General features: G+C 40.8%; 24 non-coding genes across 24 annotated transcripts; all 24 read left to right on the plus strand.

Moving 5' to 3' along the window:
- Positions 1-673: 673 nt before the first annotated feature.
- On the plus strand, positions 674-745 carry Trnag-ucc (transfer RNA glycine (anticodon UCC)). The gene has a single exon. It is a non-coding gene; the product is annotated as a tRNA-Gly (tRNA).
- A 205-nt stretch (positions 746-950) lies between these two features.
- Positions 951-1,022, plus strand: Trnag-ucc (transfer RNA glycine (anticodon UCC)). The gene has a single exon. It is a non-coding gene; the product is annotated as a tRNA-Gly (tRNA).
- A 483-nt stretch (positions 1,023-1,505) lies between these two features.
- Trnag-ucc (transfer RNA glycine (anticodon UCC)) lies at positions 1,506-1,577 on the plus strand. The gene has a single exon. It is a non-coding gene; the product is annotated as a tRNA-Gly (tRNA).
- Positions 1,578-2,059: 482 nt separating this feature from the next.
- Positions 2,060-2,131, plus strand: Trnag-ucc (transfer RNA glycine (anticodon UCC)). Its single transcript has one exon. It is a non-coding gene; the product is annotated as a tRNA-Gly (tRNA).
- Positions 2,132-2,613: 482 nt separating this feature from the next.
- Positions 2,614-2,685, plus strand: Trnag-ucc (transfer RNA glycine (anticodon UCC)). Its single transcript has one exon. It is a non-coding gene; the product is annotated as a tRNA-Gly (tRNA).
- A 206-nt stretch (positions 2,686-2,891) lies between these two features.
- Positions 2,892-2,963, plus strand: Trnag-ucc (transfer RNA glycine (anticodon UCC)). The gene has a single exon. It is a non-coding gene; the product is annotated as a tRNA-Gly (tRNA).
- A 482-nt stretch (positions 2,964-3,445) lies between these two features.
- On the plus strand, positions 3,446-3,517 carry Trnag-ucc (transfer RNA glycine (anticodon UCC)). The gene has a single exon. It is a non-coding gene; the product is annotated as a tRNA-Gly (tRNA).
- A 206-nt stretch (positions 3,518-3,723) lies between these two features.
- Trnag-ucc (transfer RNA glycine (anticodon UCC)) lies at positions 3,724-3,795 on the plus strand. The gene has a single exon. It is a non-coding gene; the product is annotated as a tRNA-Gly (tRNA).
- Positions 3,796-4,001: 206 nt separating this feature from the next.
- On the plus strand, positions 4,002-4,073 carry Trnag-ucc (transfer RNA glycine (anticodon UCC)). The gene has a single exon. It is a non-coding gene; the product is annotated as a tRNA-Gly (tRNA).
- A 205-nt stretch (positions 4,074-4,278) lies between these two features.
- Trnag-ucc (transfer RNA glycine (anticodon UCC)) lies at positions 4,279-4,350 on the plus strand. Its single transcript has one exon. It is a non-coding gene; the product is annotated as a tRNA-Gly (tRNA).
- Positions 4,351-5,109: 759 nt separating this feature from the next.
- Positions 5,110-5,181, plus strand: Trnag-ucc (transfer RNA glycine (anticodon UCC)). The gene has a single exon. It is a non-coding gene; the product is annotated as a tRNA-Gly (tRNA).
- A 1,035-nt stretch (positions 5,182-6,216) lies between these two features.
- Trnag-ucc (transfer RNA glycine (anticodon UCC)) lies at positions 6,217-6,288 on the plus strand. The gene has a single exon. It is a non-coding gene; the product is annotated as a tRNA-Gly (tRNA).
- Positions 6,289-6,494: 206 nt separating this feature from the next.
- Trnag-ucc (transfer RNA glycine (anticodon UCC)) lies at positions 6,495-6,566 on the plus strand. The gene has a single exon. It is a non-coding gene; the product is annotated as a tRNA-Gly (tRNA).
- A 479-nt stretch (positions 6,567-7,045) lies between these two features.
- Positions 7,046-7,117, plus strand: Trnag-ucc (transfer RNA glycine (anticodon UCC)). The gene has a single exon. It is a non-coding gene; the product is annotated as a tRNA-Gly (tRNA).
- A 205-nt stretch (positions 7,118-7,322) lies between these two features.
- Positions 7,323-7,394, plus strand: Trnag-ucc (transfer RNA glycine (anticodon UCC)). The gene has a single exon. It is a non-coding gene; the product is annotated as a tRNA-Gly (tRNA).
- A 205-nt stretch (positions 7,395-7,599) lies between these two features.
- Trnag-ucc (transfer RNA glycine (anticodon UCC)) lies at positions 7,600-7,671 on the plus strand. Its single transcript has one exon. It is a non-coding gene; the product is annotated as a tRNA-Gly (tRNA).
- Positions 7,672-8,431: 760 nt separating this feature from the next.
- Positions 8,432-8,503, plus strand: Trnag-ucc (transfer RNA glycine (anticodon UCC)). The gene has a single exon. It is a non-coding gene; the product is annotated as a tRNA-Gly (tRNA).
- A 205-nt stretch (positions 8,504-8,708) lies between these two features.
- Trnag-ucc (transfer RNA glycine (anticodon UCC)) lies at positions 8,709-8,780 on the plus strand. The gene has a single exon. It is a non-coding gene; the product is annotated as a tRNA-Gly (tRNA).
- A 462-nt stretch (positions 8,781-9,242) lies between these two features.
- Positions 9,243-9,314, plus strand: Trnag-ucc (transfer RNA glycine (anticodon UCC)). The gene has a single exon. It is a non-coding gene; the product is annotated as a tRNA-Gly (tRNA).
- A 482-nt stretch (positions 9,315-9,796) lies between these two features.
- Trnag-ucc (transfer RNA glycine (anticodon UCC)) lies at positions 9,797-9,868 on the plus strand. The gene has a single exon. It is a non-coding gene; the product is annotated as a tRNA-Gly (tRNA).
- A 1,312-nt stretch (positions 9,869-11,180) lies between these two features.
- Trnag-ucc (transfer RNA glycine (anticodon UCC)) lies at positions 11,181-11,252 on the plus strand. The gene has a single exon. It is a non-coding gene; the product is annotated as a tRNA-Gly (tRNA).
- Positions 11,253-11,457: 205 nt separating this feature from the next.
- Positions 11,458-11,529, plus strand: Trnag-ucc (transfer RNA glycine (anticodon UCC)). The gene has a single exon. It is a non-coding gene; the product is annotated as a tRNA-Gly (tRNA).
- Positions 11,530-12,012: 483 nt separating this feature from the next.
- On the plus strand, positions 12,013-12,084 carry Trnag-ucc (transfer RNA glycine (anticodon UCC)). Its single transcript has one exon. It is a non-coding gene; the product is annotated as a tRNA-Gly (tRNA).
- Positions 12,085-12,566: 482 nt separating this feature from the next.
- Positions 12,567-12,638, plus strand: Trnag-ucc (transfer RNA glycine (anticodon UCC)). The gene has a single exon. It is a non-coding gene; the product is annotated as a tRNA-Gly (tRNA).
- Positions 12,639-12,663: the final 25 nt, after the last annotated feature.

Below are 12,663 nucleotides of genomic sequence, written 5' to 3' on the forward strand. Positions count from 1 at the left end.
TGCCAGAAAATATTTTCAAGTTGTGAAGACACAAGGGAAATGCATATAATACGAAAGATGTCCTTACTTTGATTGCAAAAGTACCTTACCTGCAATAACTCCAACAATTCTTCTGTCAGCGTCGGTGGTGTAAATGTTAGCATTGTTGCCTTCCAAGCAATAGATCCGGGTTCCATTCCCGGCCGACGCATTTCGCTGCTAGATTACATGTTCTAGTCTATTAAATTCAGTACGTGTCGTTTCTACTTTGAAGGTGATTAGCAGGGCAAATATTGTTTGGACAGTTAATGTTTTCAAGTTGTGAAGACACAAGGGAAATGCATATAATACGAAGGATACCCTTATTTTGATGGCAAAAGTACCTTACCTGCAATAACTCCAACTATTCTGCTGTCAGCGTCGATGGTGTAAAGATTAGCATTGTGGCCTTCCAAGCAATAGATCCGGGTTCGATTCCCGGCCGACGCATTTGGCTGTTAGATTTCATGTTCTAGTCTATTAAATTCAGTTTTTGTGGTTCCTACTGAAAAGATGATTAGGAGGACAAATTTTTTTTGACACTTATTGTTTTCAAGTTGTGCAGACACAAGGGAAATGCAAATAATCCTAAAGATGCCCCTATTTTGATCGCGAAAGTACCTTACCTGTAATAACTCCAACAATACTTCTGTCAGCGTCGGTGGTGTAAAGGTTAGCATTGTTGCCTTCCAAGCAATAGATCCGGGTTCGATTCCCGGCCGACGCATTTCGCTACTAGATTACATGTTCTAGTCTATTAAATTCTGTACGTGTGGGTTCTCCTTTGAAGATGATTAGGAGTGCAACTTGTTTTTGCCAGAAAAAATTTTCAAGTTGTGAAGACACAAGCAAAATGCATATAATACGAAAGATGTCCTTACTTTGATCGCGAAAGTACCTTACCTGCAATAACTCCAACAATTCTTCTGTCAGCGTCGGTGGTGTAAAGGTTAGCATTGTTGCCTTCCAAGGAATAGATCCGGGTTCGATTCCCGGCCGACGCATTTCGCTGCTAGATTACATGTTCTAGTCTATTAAATTCAGTACGTGTCGTTTCTACTTTGAAGGTGATTAGCAGGGCAAATATCGTTTGGACAGTTAATGTTTTCAAGTTGTGAAGACACAAGGGAAATGCATATAATACGAAGGATACCCTTATTTTGATCGCGATAGTGCCTTACCTGCAATACCTCCAACAATTCTTCTGTCAGCGTCGGTTGTGTAAAAGTTATTATTTTTGTCTTCCAAGCAATAGATCCTGGTTCACTTCCCAGTTGACGCATTTGGCTGCTAGATATGATGTTCTAGTCTATTAATTTCTGTACGTGTGGGTTCTCCTTTGAAGATGATTAGGAGGGCAACTTGTTTTTGCCAGCTAATGTTTTCAAGTTGTGCAGACACAAGGGAAATGCATATAATACGAAAGATGTCCTTACTTTGATCGCGAAAATACCTTACCTGCAATAACTCCAACAATTCTGCTGTCAGCGTCGGTGGTGTAAAGGTTAGCATTGTTGCCTTCCAAGCAATAGATCCGGGTTCGATTCCCGGCCGACGCATTTGGCTGCTAGACTACATGTTCTAGTCTAATAAATTCAGTACGTGTCGTTTCTACTTTGAAGGTGATTAGGAGGGCAAATTTTGTTTGGACAGTTATTGTTTTCAAGTTGTGAAAACACAAGGGAAGTGCATATAATACGAAAGATGCCCTTATTTTGATCGCGAAAGTACCTTACCTGCAATAACTCCAACAATTCTGCTGCCACCGGCGGTGGTGTAAAGGTTAGTATTGTTGCCTTCCAAGCAATAGATCCGGTTTCGATTCCGGCCGACCCATTTGGCTGCTTGTTTTAATGTTCTAGTCTATTAAATTGTGTACGTGTGGGTTCTCCTTTGAAGATGATTAGGAGGGCAACTTGTTTTTGCCAGAAAATATTTTCAAGTTGTGAAGACACAAGGGAAATGCATATAATACGAAAGATGTCCTTACTTTGATCGCAAAAGTACCTTACCTGCAATAACTCCAACAATTCTTCTGTCAGCGTCGGTGGTGTAAAGGTTAGCATTGTTGCTTTCCAAGCAATAGATCCGGGTACGATTCCCGGCCGACGCATTTCGCTGCTAGATTACATGTTCTAGTCTATAAATTTCAGTACGTGTCCTTTCTACTTTGAAGGTGATTAGCAGGGCAAATATTGTTTGGACAGTTAATGTTTTCAAGTTGTGAAGACACAAGGGAAATGCATATAATACGAAAGATGCCCTTATTTTGATCGCGAAAGTACCTTACCTGCAATAACTCCAACAATTCTGCTGCCACCGGCGGTGGTGTAAAGGTTAGTATTGTTGCCTTCCAAGCAATAGATCCGGTTTCGATTCCGGCCGACCCATTTGGCTGCTTGTTTTAATGTTCTAGTCTATTAAATTGTGTACGTGTGGGTTCTCCTTTGAAGATGATTAGGAGGGCAACTTGTTTTTGCCAGAAAATATTTTCAAGTTGTGAAGACACAAGGGAAATGCATATAATACGAAAGATGTCCTTACTTTGATCGCAAAAGTACCTTACCTGCAATAACTCCAACAATTCTTCTGTCAGCGTCGGTGGTGTAAAGGTTAGCATTGTTGCTTTCCAAGCAATAGATCCGGGTTCGATTCCCGGCCGACGCATTTCGCTGCTAGATTACATGTTCTAGTCTATAAATTTCAGTACGTGTCCTTTCTACTTTGAAGGTGATTAGCAGGGCAAATATTGTTTGGACAGTTAATGTTTTCAAGTTGTGAAGACACAAGGGAAATGCATATAATACGAAGGATGCCCTTATTTTGATCACGAAAGTGCCTTACCTGCAATACCTCCAACAATTCTTCTTTCAGCGTCGGTGGTGTAAATGTTAGCATTGTTGCCTTCCAAGCAAAAGATCCGGGTTCGATTCCCGGCCGACGCATTTCGCTGCTAGAGAACATGTTCTAGTCTATTAAATTCAGTACGTGTCGTTTCTACTTTGAAGGTGATTAGCAGGGCAAATATTGTTTGGACAGTTAATGTTTTCAAGTTGTGAAGACACAAGGGAAATGCATATAATACGAAAGATGCCCTTATTTTGATCGCGAAAGTACCTTACCTGCAATAACTCCAACAATTCTGCTGCCACCGGCGGTGGTGTAAAGGTTAGTATTGTTGCCTTCCAAGCAATAGATCCGGTTTCGATTCCGGCCGACCCATTTGGCTGCTTGTTTTAATGTTCTAGTCTATTAAATTGTGTACGTGTGGGTTCTCCTTTGAAGATGATTAGGAGGGCAACTTGTTTTTGCCAGAAAATATTTTCAAGTTGTGAAGACACAAGGGAAATGCATATAATACGAAAGATGTCCTTACTTTGATCGCAAAAGTACCTTACCTGCAATAACTCCAACAATTCTTCTGTCAGCGTCGGTGGTGTAAAGGTTAGCATTGTTGCTTTCCAAGCAATAGATCCGGGTTCGATTCCCGGCCGACGCATTTCGCTGCTAGATTACATGTTCTAGTCTATAAATTTCAGTACGTGTCCTTTCTACTTTGAAGGTGATTAGCAGGGCAAATATTGTTTGGACAGTTAATGTTTTCAAGTTGTGAAGACACAAGGGAAATGCATATAATACGAAGGATGCCCTTATTTTGATCACGAAAGTGCCTTACCTGCAATACCTCCAACAATTCTTCTTTCAGCGTCGGTGGTGTAAATGTTAGCATTGTTGCCTTCCAAGCAATAGATCCGGGTTCGATTCCCGGCCGACGCATTTCGCTGCTAGAGAACATGTTCTAGTCTATTAAATTCAGTACGTGTCGTTTCTACTTTGAAGGTGATTAGCAGGGCAAATATTGTTTGGACAGTTAATGTTTTCAAGTTGTGAAGACACAAGGGAAATGCATATAATACATAGGATGTCCTTACTTTGATCGCGAAAGTACCTTACCTGCTATAACTCCAACAATTCTGCTGTCAGCGTCGGTGGTGTAAAGATTAGCATTGTGGCCTTCCAAGCAATAGATCCGGGTTCGATTCCCGGCCGACGCATTTGGCTGTTAGATTTCTTGTTCTAGTCTATTAAATTCAGTTTTTGTGGTTCCTACTTAAAAGATGATTAGGAGGACAAATTTTTTTTGACACTTATTGTTTTCAAGTTGTGCAGACACAAGGGAAATGCATATAATTCTAAAGATGCCCCCATTTTGATCGCGAAAGTACCTTACCTGTAATAACTCCAACAATACTTCTGTCAGCGTCGGTGGTGTAAAGGTTAGCATTGTTGCCTTCCAAGCCATAGATCCGGGTTCGATTCCCGGCCGACGCTTTTCGCTACTAGATTACATGTTCTAGTCTATTAAATTCTGTACGTGTGGGTTCTCCTTTGAAGATGATTAGGAGTGCAACTTGTTTTTGCCAGAAAATATTTTCAAGTTGTGAAGACACAAGGGAAATGCATATAATACGAAAGATGTCCTTACTTTGATCGCGAAAGTACCTTACCTGCAATAACTCCAACAATTCTGCTGTCAGCGTCGGTGGTGTAAAGATTAGCATTGTGGCCTTCCAAGCAATAGATCTGGGTTCGATTCCCGGCCGACGCATTTGGCTGTTAGATTTCATGTTCTAGTCTGTTAAATTCAGTTTTTGTGGTTCCTACTTAAAAGATGATTAGGAGGACAAATTTTTTTTGACACTTATTGTTTTCCAGTTGTGAAGACACAAGGGAAATGCATATAATTCTAAAGATGCCCTTATTTTGATCGCAAAAGTACCTTACCTGTAATAACTCCAACAATACTTCTGTCAGCGTCGGTGGTGTAAAGGTTAGCATTGTTGGCTTCCAAGCAATAGATCCGGGTTCGTTTCCCGGCAGACGCATTTCGCTACTAGATTACATGTTCTAGTCTATTAAATTCAGTACGTGTCGTTTCTACTTTGAAGATGATTAGGAGGGCAACTTGTTTTTGCCAGGAAATGTTTTTAAGTTGTGAAGACACAAGGGAAATGCATATAATACGAAAGATGTCCTTACTTTGATCGCGAAAGTACTTTACCTGTAATAACTCCAACAATTATCCTGTCAGAGTCGGTGGTGTAAAGGTTAGCATTGTTGCCTTCCAAGCAATAGAACCGGGTTCGATTCCCGGCCGACGCATTTGGCTGCTAGACTACATGTTCTAGTCTATTAAATTCAGTACGTGTCGTTTCTACTTTGAAGGTGATTAGGAGGGCAAATTTTGTTAGGACAGTTAATGTTTTCAAGTTGTGAAAACACAAGGGAAGTGCATATAATACGAAAGATGCCCTTATTTTGATCGCGAAGGTACCTTACCTGCAATAACTTCAACAATTCTGCTGCCACCGGCGGTGGTGTAAAGGTTAGTATTGTTGCCTTCCAAGCAATAGATCCGGTTTCTATTCCGGCCGACCCATTTGGCTGCTTGTTTTGATGTTCTAGTCTATTAAATTTTGTACGTGTGGGTTCTCTTTGAAGATGATTAGGAGGGCAACTTGTTTTTGCCAGAAAATATTTTCAAGTTGTGAAGACACATGGGAAATGCATATAATACGAAAGATGTCCTTACTTTGATCGCGAAAGTACCTTACCTGCAATAACTCCAACAATTCTGCTGTCAGCGTCGGTGGTGTAAAGATTAGCATTGTGGCCTTCCAAGCAATAGATCTGGGTTCGATTCCCGGCCGACGCATTTGGCTGTTAGATTTCATGTTCTAGTCTGTTAAATTCAGTTTTTGCGGTTCCTACTTAAAAGATGATTAGGAGGACAAATTTTTTTTGACACTTATTGTTTTCAAGTTGTGAAGACACAAGGGAAATGCATATAATTCTAAAGATGCCCTTATTTTGATCGCGAAAGTACCTTACCTGTAATAACTCCAACAATACTTCTGTCAGCGTCGGTGGTGTAAAGGTTAGCATTGTTGGCTTCCAAGCAGTAGATCCGGGTTCGTTTCCCGGCAGACGCATTTCGCTACTAGATTACATGTTGTAGTCTATTAAAATCAGTACGTGTCGTTTCTACTTTGAAGATGATTAGGAGGGCAACTTGTTTTTGCCAGGAAATGTTTTCAAGTTGTGAAGACACAAGGGAAATGCATATAATACGAAAGATGTCCTTACTTTGATCGCGAAAGTACTTTACCTGTAATAACTCCAACAATTATCCTGTCAGAGTCGGTGGTGTAAAGGTTAGCATTGTTGCCTTCCAAGCAATAGATCCGGGTTCGATTCCCGGCCGACGCATTTGGCTGCTAGACTACATGTTCTAGTCTATTAAATTCAGTACGTGTCGTTTCTACTTTGAAGGTGATAAGGAGGGCAAATTTTGTTAGGACAGTTAATGTTTTCAAGTTGTGAAAACACAAGGGAAGTGCATATAATACGAAAGATGCCCTTATTTTGATCGCGAAGGTACCTTACCTGCAATAACTCCAACAATTCTGCTGTCAGCGTCGGTGGTGTAAAGATTAGCATTGTGGCCTTCCAAGCAATAGATCCGGGTTCGATTCCCGGCCGACGCATTTGGCTGTTAGATTTCATGTTCTAGTTTATTAAATTCAGTTTTTGTTGTTCATACTTAAAAGATGATTAGGAGGACAAATTTTTTTTGACACTTTTTGTTTTCAAGTTGTGAAGACACAAGGGAAATACATATAATTCTAAAGATGCCCTTATTTTGATCGCGAAAGTACCTTACCTGCAATAACTTCAACAATTCTGCTGCCACCGGCGGTGGTGTAAAGGTTGTATTGTTGCCTTCCAAGCAATAGATCCGGTTTCTATTCCGGCCGACCCATTTGGCTGCTTGTTTTGATGTTCTGGTCTATTAAATTGTGTACGTGTGGGTTCTCTTTGAAGATGATTAGGAGGGCAACTTGTTTTTGCCAGAAAATATTTTCAAGTTGTGAAGACACAAGGGAAATGCATATAATTCTAAAGATGCCCTTATTTTGATCGCGAAAGTACCTTACCTGTAATAACTCCAACAATACTTCTGTCAGCGTCGGTGGTGTAAAGGTTAGCATTGTTGCCTTCCAAGCAATAGATCCGGGTTCGATTCCCGGCCGACGCATTTGGCTGTTAGATTTCATGTTCTAGTCTATTAAATTCAGTTTTTGTGGTTCCTACTTTGAAGATGATTAGGAGGGCAACTTGTTTTTGCCAGGAAATGTTTTCAAGTTGTGAAGACACAAGGAAAATGCATATAATACGAAGGATGTCCTCACTTTGATCGCAAAAGTACCTTACCTGCAATAACTCCAACAATACTTTTGTCAGCGTCGGTGGTGTAAAGGTTAGCATTGTTGCCTTCCAAGCAATAGATCCGGGTTCGGTTCCCGGCCGACGCATTTCGCTGCTAGATTACATGTTCTAGTCTGTTAAATTCAGTACCTGTCGTTTCTACTTTGAAGATGATTAGGAGGGCAACTTGTTTTTGCCAGGAAATGTTTTCAAGTTGTGAAGACACAAGGGAAATGCATATAATACGAAAGATGTCCTTACTTTGATCGCGAAAGTACCTTACCTGTAATAACTCCAACAATTATCCTGTCAGCGTCGGTGGTGTAAAGGTTAGCATTGTTGCCTTCCAAGCAATATATCCGGGTTCGATTCCCGGCCGACGCATTTTGCTGCTAGATTACATGTTCTAGTCTGTTAAATTCAGTACGTGTCGTTTATACTTTGAAGGTGATTAGCAGGGCAAATATTGTTTGGACAGTTAATGTTTTCAAGTTGTGAAAACACAAGGGCAGTGCATATAATACGAAAGATGCCCTTATTTTGATCGCGAAAGTACCTTACCTGCAATAACTCCAACAATTCTGCTGCTACCGGCGGTGGTGTAAAGGTTAGTATTGTTGCCTTCCAAGCAATAGATCCGGTTTCGATTCCGGCCGACCCATTTGGCTGCTTGTTTTGATGTTCTAGTCTATTAAATTGTGTACGTGTGGGTTTTCCTTTGAAGATGATTAGGAGGGCAACTTGTTTTTGCCAGAAAATATTTTCAAGTTGTGAAAACACAAGGGAAATGCATATAATACGAAAGATGTCCTTACTTTGATCGCGAAAGTACCTTACCTGCAATAACTCCAACAATTCTGCTGTCAGCGTTGGTGGTGTAAACATTAGCATTGTGGCCTTCCAAGCAATAGATCCGGGTTCGGTTCCCGGCCGACGCATTTCGCTGCTAGATTACATGTTCTAGTCTGTTAAATTCAGTACGTGTCGTTTATACTTTGAAGGTGATTAGCAGGGCAAATATTGTTTGGACAGTTAATGTTTTCAAGTTGTGAAGACACAAGGGAAACGCATATAATTCTAAAGATGCCCTTATTTTGATCGCCAAATTACCTTACCTGCAATAACTCCAACAATTCTGCTGTCAGCGTCGGTGGTGTAAAGGTTAGCATTATTGCCTTCCAAGCAATAGATCCGGGTTCGATTCCCGGCCGACGCATTTCGCTACTAGATTACATGTTTTAGTCTTTTAAATTCAGTACGTGTCGTTTCTACTTTGAAGATGATTAGGAGGGCAACTTGTTTTTGCCAGGAAATGTTTTCAAGTTGTGAAGACACAAGGGAAATGCATATAATACGAAAGATGTCCTTACTTTGATCGCGAAAGTACCTTACCTGCAATAACTCCAACAATTCTGCTGTCAGCGTCGGTGGTGTAAAGATTAGCATTGTGGCCTTCCAAGCAATAGATCCGGGTTCGATTCCCGGCCGACGCATTTGGCTGTTAGATTTCATGTTCTAGTCTATTAAATTCAGTTTTTGTGGTTCCTACTTAAAAGATGATTAGGAGGACAATTTTTTTTTGACACTTATTGTTTTCAAGTTGTGAAGACACAAGGAAAATGCATATAATTCTAAAGATGCCATTATTTTGATTGCGAAAGTGCCTTACCTGTAATAACTCCAACAATTCTTCTGTCAGCGTCGGTGGTGTAAAGGTTGGCATTGTTGCCTTCCAAGCAATAGATCCGCATTTCGCTACTAGATTACATGTTCTAGTCTATTAAATTCAGTACGTGTCGTTCCTACTTTGAAGATGATTAGGAGGGCAACTTGTTTTTGCCAGAAAATGTTTTCAAGTTGTGAAGACACAAGGGAAATGCATATAATACGAAGGATGTCCTCACTTTGATCGCGAAAGTACCTTACCTGCAAAAACTCCAACAATACTTTTGTCAGCGTCGGTGGTGTAAAGGTTAGCATTGTTGCCTTCCAAGCAATAGATCCGGGTTCGGTTCCCGGCCGACGCATTTCGCTACTAGATTACATGTTCTAGTCTGTTAAATTCAGTACGTGTCGTTTCTACTTTGAAGATGATTAGGAGGGCAACTTGTTTTAGCCAGGAAATGTTTTCAAGTTGTGAAGACACAAAGGGAAATGCATATAATACGAAAGATGTCCTTACTTTGTTCGCGAAAGTACCTTACCTGCAATAACTCCAACAATTCTGCTGCCACGAGCGCTGGTGTAAAGGTTAGTATTGTTGCCTTCCATGAAATAGATCCGGTTTCGATTCCAGCCGACCCATTTGGCTGCTTGTTTTGATGTTCTAGTCTATTAAGTTGTGTATGTGTGGGTTATCCTTTGAAGATGATTAGGAGGGCAACATGTTTTTGCCAGAAAATATTTTCAAGTTGTGAAGACACAAGGGAAATGCATATAATACGAAAGATGTCCTTACTTTGATCGCGAAAGTACCTTACCTGCAATAACTCCAACAATTCTGCTGTCAACGTCGGTGGTATAAAGGTTAGCATTATTGCCTTCCAAGCAATAGATCCGGGTTCGATTCCCGGCCGACGCATTTCGCTACTAGATTACATGTTTTAGTCTTTTAAATTCAGTACGTGTCGTTTCTACTTTGAAGATGATTAGGAGGGCAACTTGTTTTTGCCAGGAAATGTTTTCAAGTTGTGAAGACACAAGGGAAATGCATATAATTCTAAAGATGCCCTTATTTTGATCGCGAAAGTGCCTTACCTGTAATAACTCCAACAATTCTTCTGTCAGCGTCGGTGGTGTAAAGGTTAGCATTGTTTCCTTCCAAGCAATAGATTCGGGTTCGATTCCCGGCCGACGCATTTCGCTACTAGATTACATGTTCTAGTCTATTAAATTCAGTACGTGTCGTTTCTACTTTGAAGATGATTAGGAGGGCAACTTGTTTTTGCCAGGAAATGTTTTCAAGTTGTGAAGACACAAGGGAAATGCATATAATACGAAAGATGTCCTTACTTTGATCGCGAAAGTACCTTAGCTGCAATAACTCCAACAATTCTGCTGCCACGAGCGGTGGTGTAAAGGTTAGTATTGTTGCCTTCCATGCAATAGATCCGGTTTCGTTTCCGGCCGACCCATTTGGCTGCTTGTTTTGATGTTCTAGTCTATTAAGTTGTGTATGTGTGGGTTATCCTTTGAAGATGATTAGGAGGGCAACATGTTTTTGCCAGAAAATATTTTCAAGTTGTGAAGACACAAGGGAAATGCATATAATACGAAAGATGTCCTTACTTTGATCGCGAAAGAACCTTACCTGCAATGACTGCAACAATTCTGCTGTCAGCGTCGGTGGTGTAAAGGTTGGCATTGTTGCCTTCCAAGCAATAGATTCGGGATCGATTCCCGGCCGACGCATTTCGCTACTAGATTTCATGTTCTAGTCTATTAAATTCAGTACGTGTCGTTTCTACTTTGAAGATGATTAGGAGGGCAACTTGTTTTTGCCAGGAAATGTTTTCAAGTTGTGAAGACACAAGGGAAATGCATATAATACGAAAGATGTCCTTACTTTGATCGCGAAAGTACCTTACCTGCAATAACTCCAACTATTCTGCTGTCAGCGTCGATGGTGTAAAGATTAGCATTGTGGCCTTCCAAGCAATAGATCCGGGTTCGATTCCCGGCCGACGCATTTGGCTGTTAGATTTCATGTTCTAGTCTATTAAATTCAGTTTTTGTGGTTCCTACTGAAAAGATGATTAGGAGGACAAATTTTTTTTGACACTTATTGTTTTCAAGTTGTGCAGACACAAGGGAAATGCAAATAATCCTAAAGATGCCCCTATTTTGATCGCGAAAGTACCTTACCTGTAATAACTCCAACAATACTTCTGTCAGCGTCGGTGGTGTAAAGGTTAGCATTGTTGCCTTCCAAGCAATAGATCCGGGTTCGATTCCCGGCCGACGCATTTCGCTACTAGATTACATGTTCTAGTCTATTAAATTCTGTACGTGTGGGTTCTCCTTTGAAGATGATTAGGAGTGCAACTTGTTTTTGCCAGAAAATATTTTCAAGTTGTGAAGACACAAGCAAAATGCATATAATACGAAAGATGTCCTTACTTTGATCGCGAAAGTACCTTACCTGCAATAACTCCAACAATTCTTCTGTCAGCGTCGGTGGTGTAAAGGTTAGCATTGTTGCCTTCCAAGGAATAGATCCGGGTTCGATTCCCGGCCGACGCATTTCGCTGCTAGATTACATGTTCTAGTCTATTAAATTCAGTACGTGTCGTTTCTACTTTGAAGGTGATTAGCAGGGCAAATATTGTTTGGACAGTTAATGTTTTCAAGTTGTGAAGACACAAGGGAAATGCATATAATACGAAGGATACCCTTATTTTGATCGCGAAAGTGCCTTACCTGCAATACCTCCAACAATTCTTCTGTCAGCGTCGGTTGTGTAAAAGTTATTATTTTTGTCTTCCAAGCAATAGATCCTGGTTCACTTCCCAGTTGACGCATTTGGCTGCTAGATATGATGTTCTAGTCTATTAATTTCTGTACGTGTGGGTTCTCCTTTGAAGATGATTAGGAGGGCAACTTGTTTTTGCCAGCTAATGTTTTCAAGTTGTGCAGACACAACGGAAATGCATATAATACGAAAGATGTCCTTACTTTGATCGCGAAAATACCTTACCTGCAATAACTCCAACAATTCTGCTGTCAGCGTCGGTGGTGTAAAGGTTAGCATTGTTGCCTTCCAAGCAATAGATCCGGGTTCGATTCCCGGCCGACGCATTTGGCTGCTAGACTACATGTTCTAGTCTAATAAATTCAGTACGTGTCGTTTCTACTTTGAAGGTGATTAGGAGGGCAAATTTTGTTTGGACAGTTATTGTTTTCAAGTTGTGAAAACACAAGGGAAGTGCATATAATACGAAAGATGCCCTTATTTTGATCGCGAAAGTACCTTACCTGCAATAACTCCAACAATTCTGCTGCCACCGGCGGTGGTGTAAAGGTTAGTATTGTTGCCTTCCAAGCAATAGATCCGGTTTCGATTCCGGCCGACCCATTTGGCTGCTTGTTTTAATGTTCTAGTCTATTAAATTGTGTACGTGTGGGTTCTCCTTTGAAGATGATTAGGAGGGCAACGTGTTTTTGCCAGAAAATATTTTCAAGTTGTGAAGACACAAGGGAAATGCATATAATACGAAAGATGTCCTTACTTTGATCGCAAAAGTACCTTACCTGCAATAACTCCAACAATTCTTCTGTCAGCGTCGGTGGTGTAAAGGTTAGCATTGTTGCTTTCCAAGCAATAGATCCGGGTTCGATTCCCGGCCGACGCATTTCGCTGCTAGATTACATGTTCTA

The sequence above is a fragment of the Hydractinia symbiolongicarpus genome, chromosome 2, assembly GCF_029227915.1.
Source record: "Hydractinia symbiolongicarpus strain clone_291-10 chromosome 2, HSymV2.1, whole genome shotgun sequence".
Taxonomy (NCBI): domain Eukaryota; kingdom Metazoa; phylum Cnidaria; class Hydrozoa; order Anthoathecata; family Hydractiniidae; genus Hydractinia; species Hydractinia symbiolongicarpus.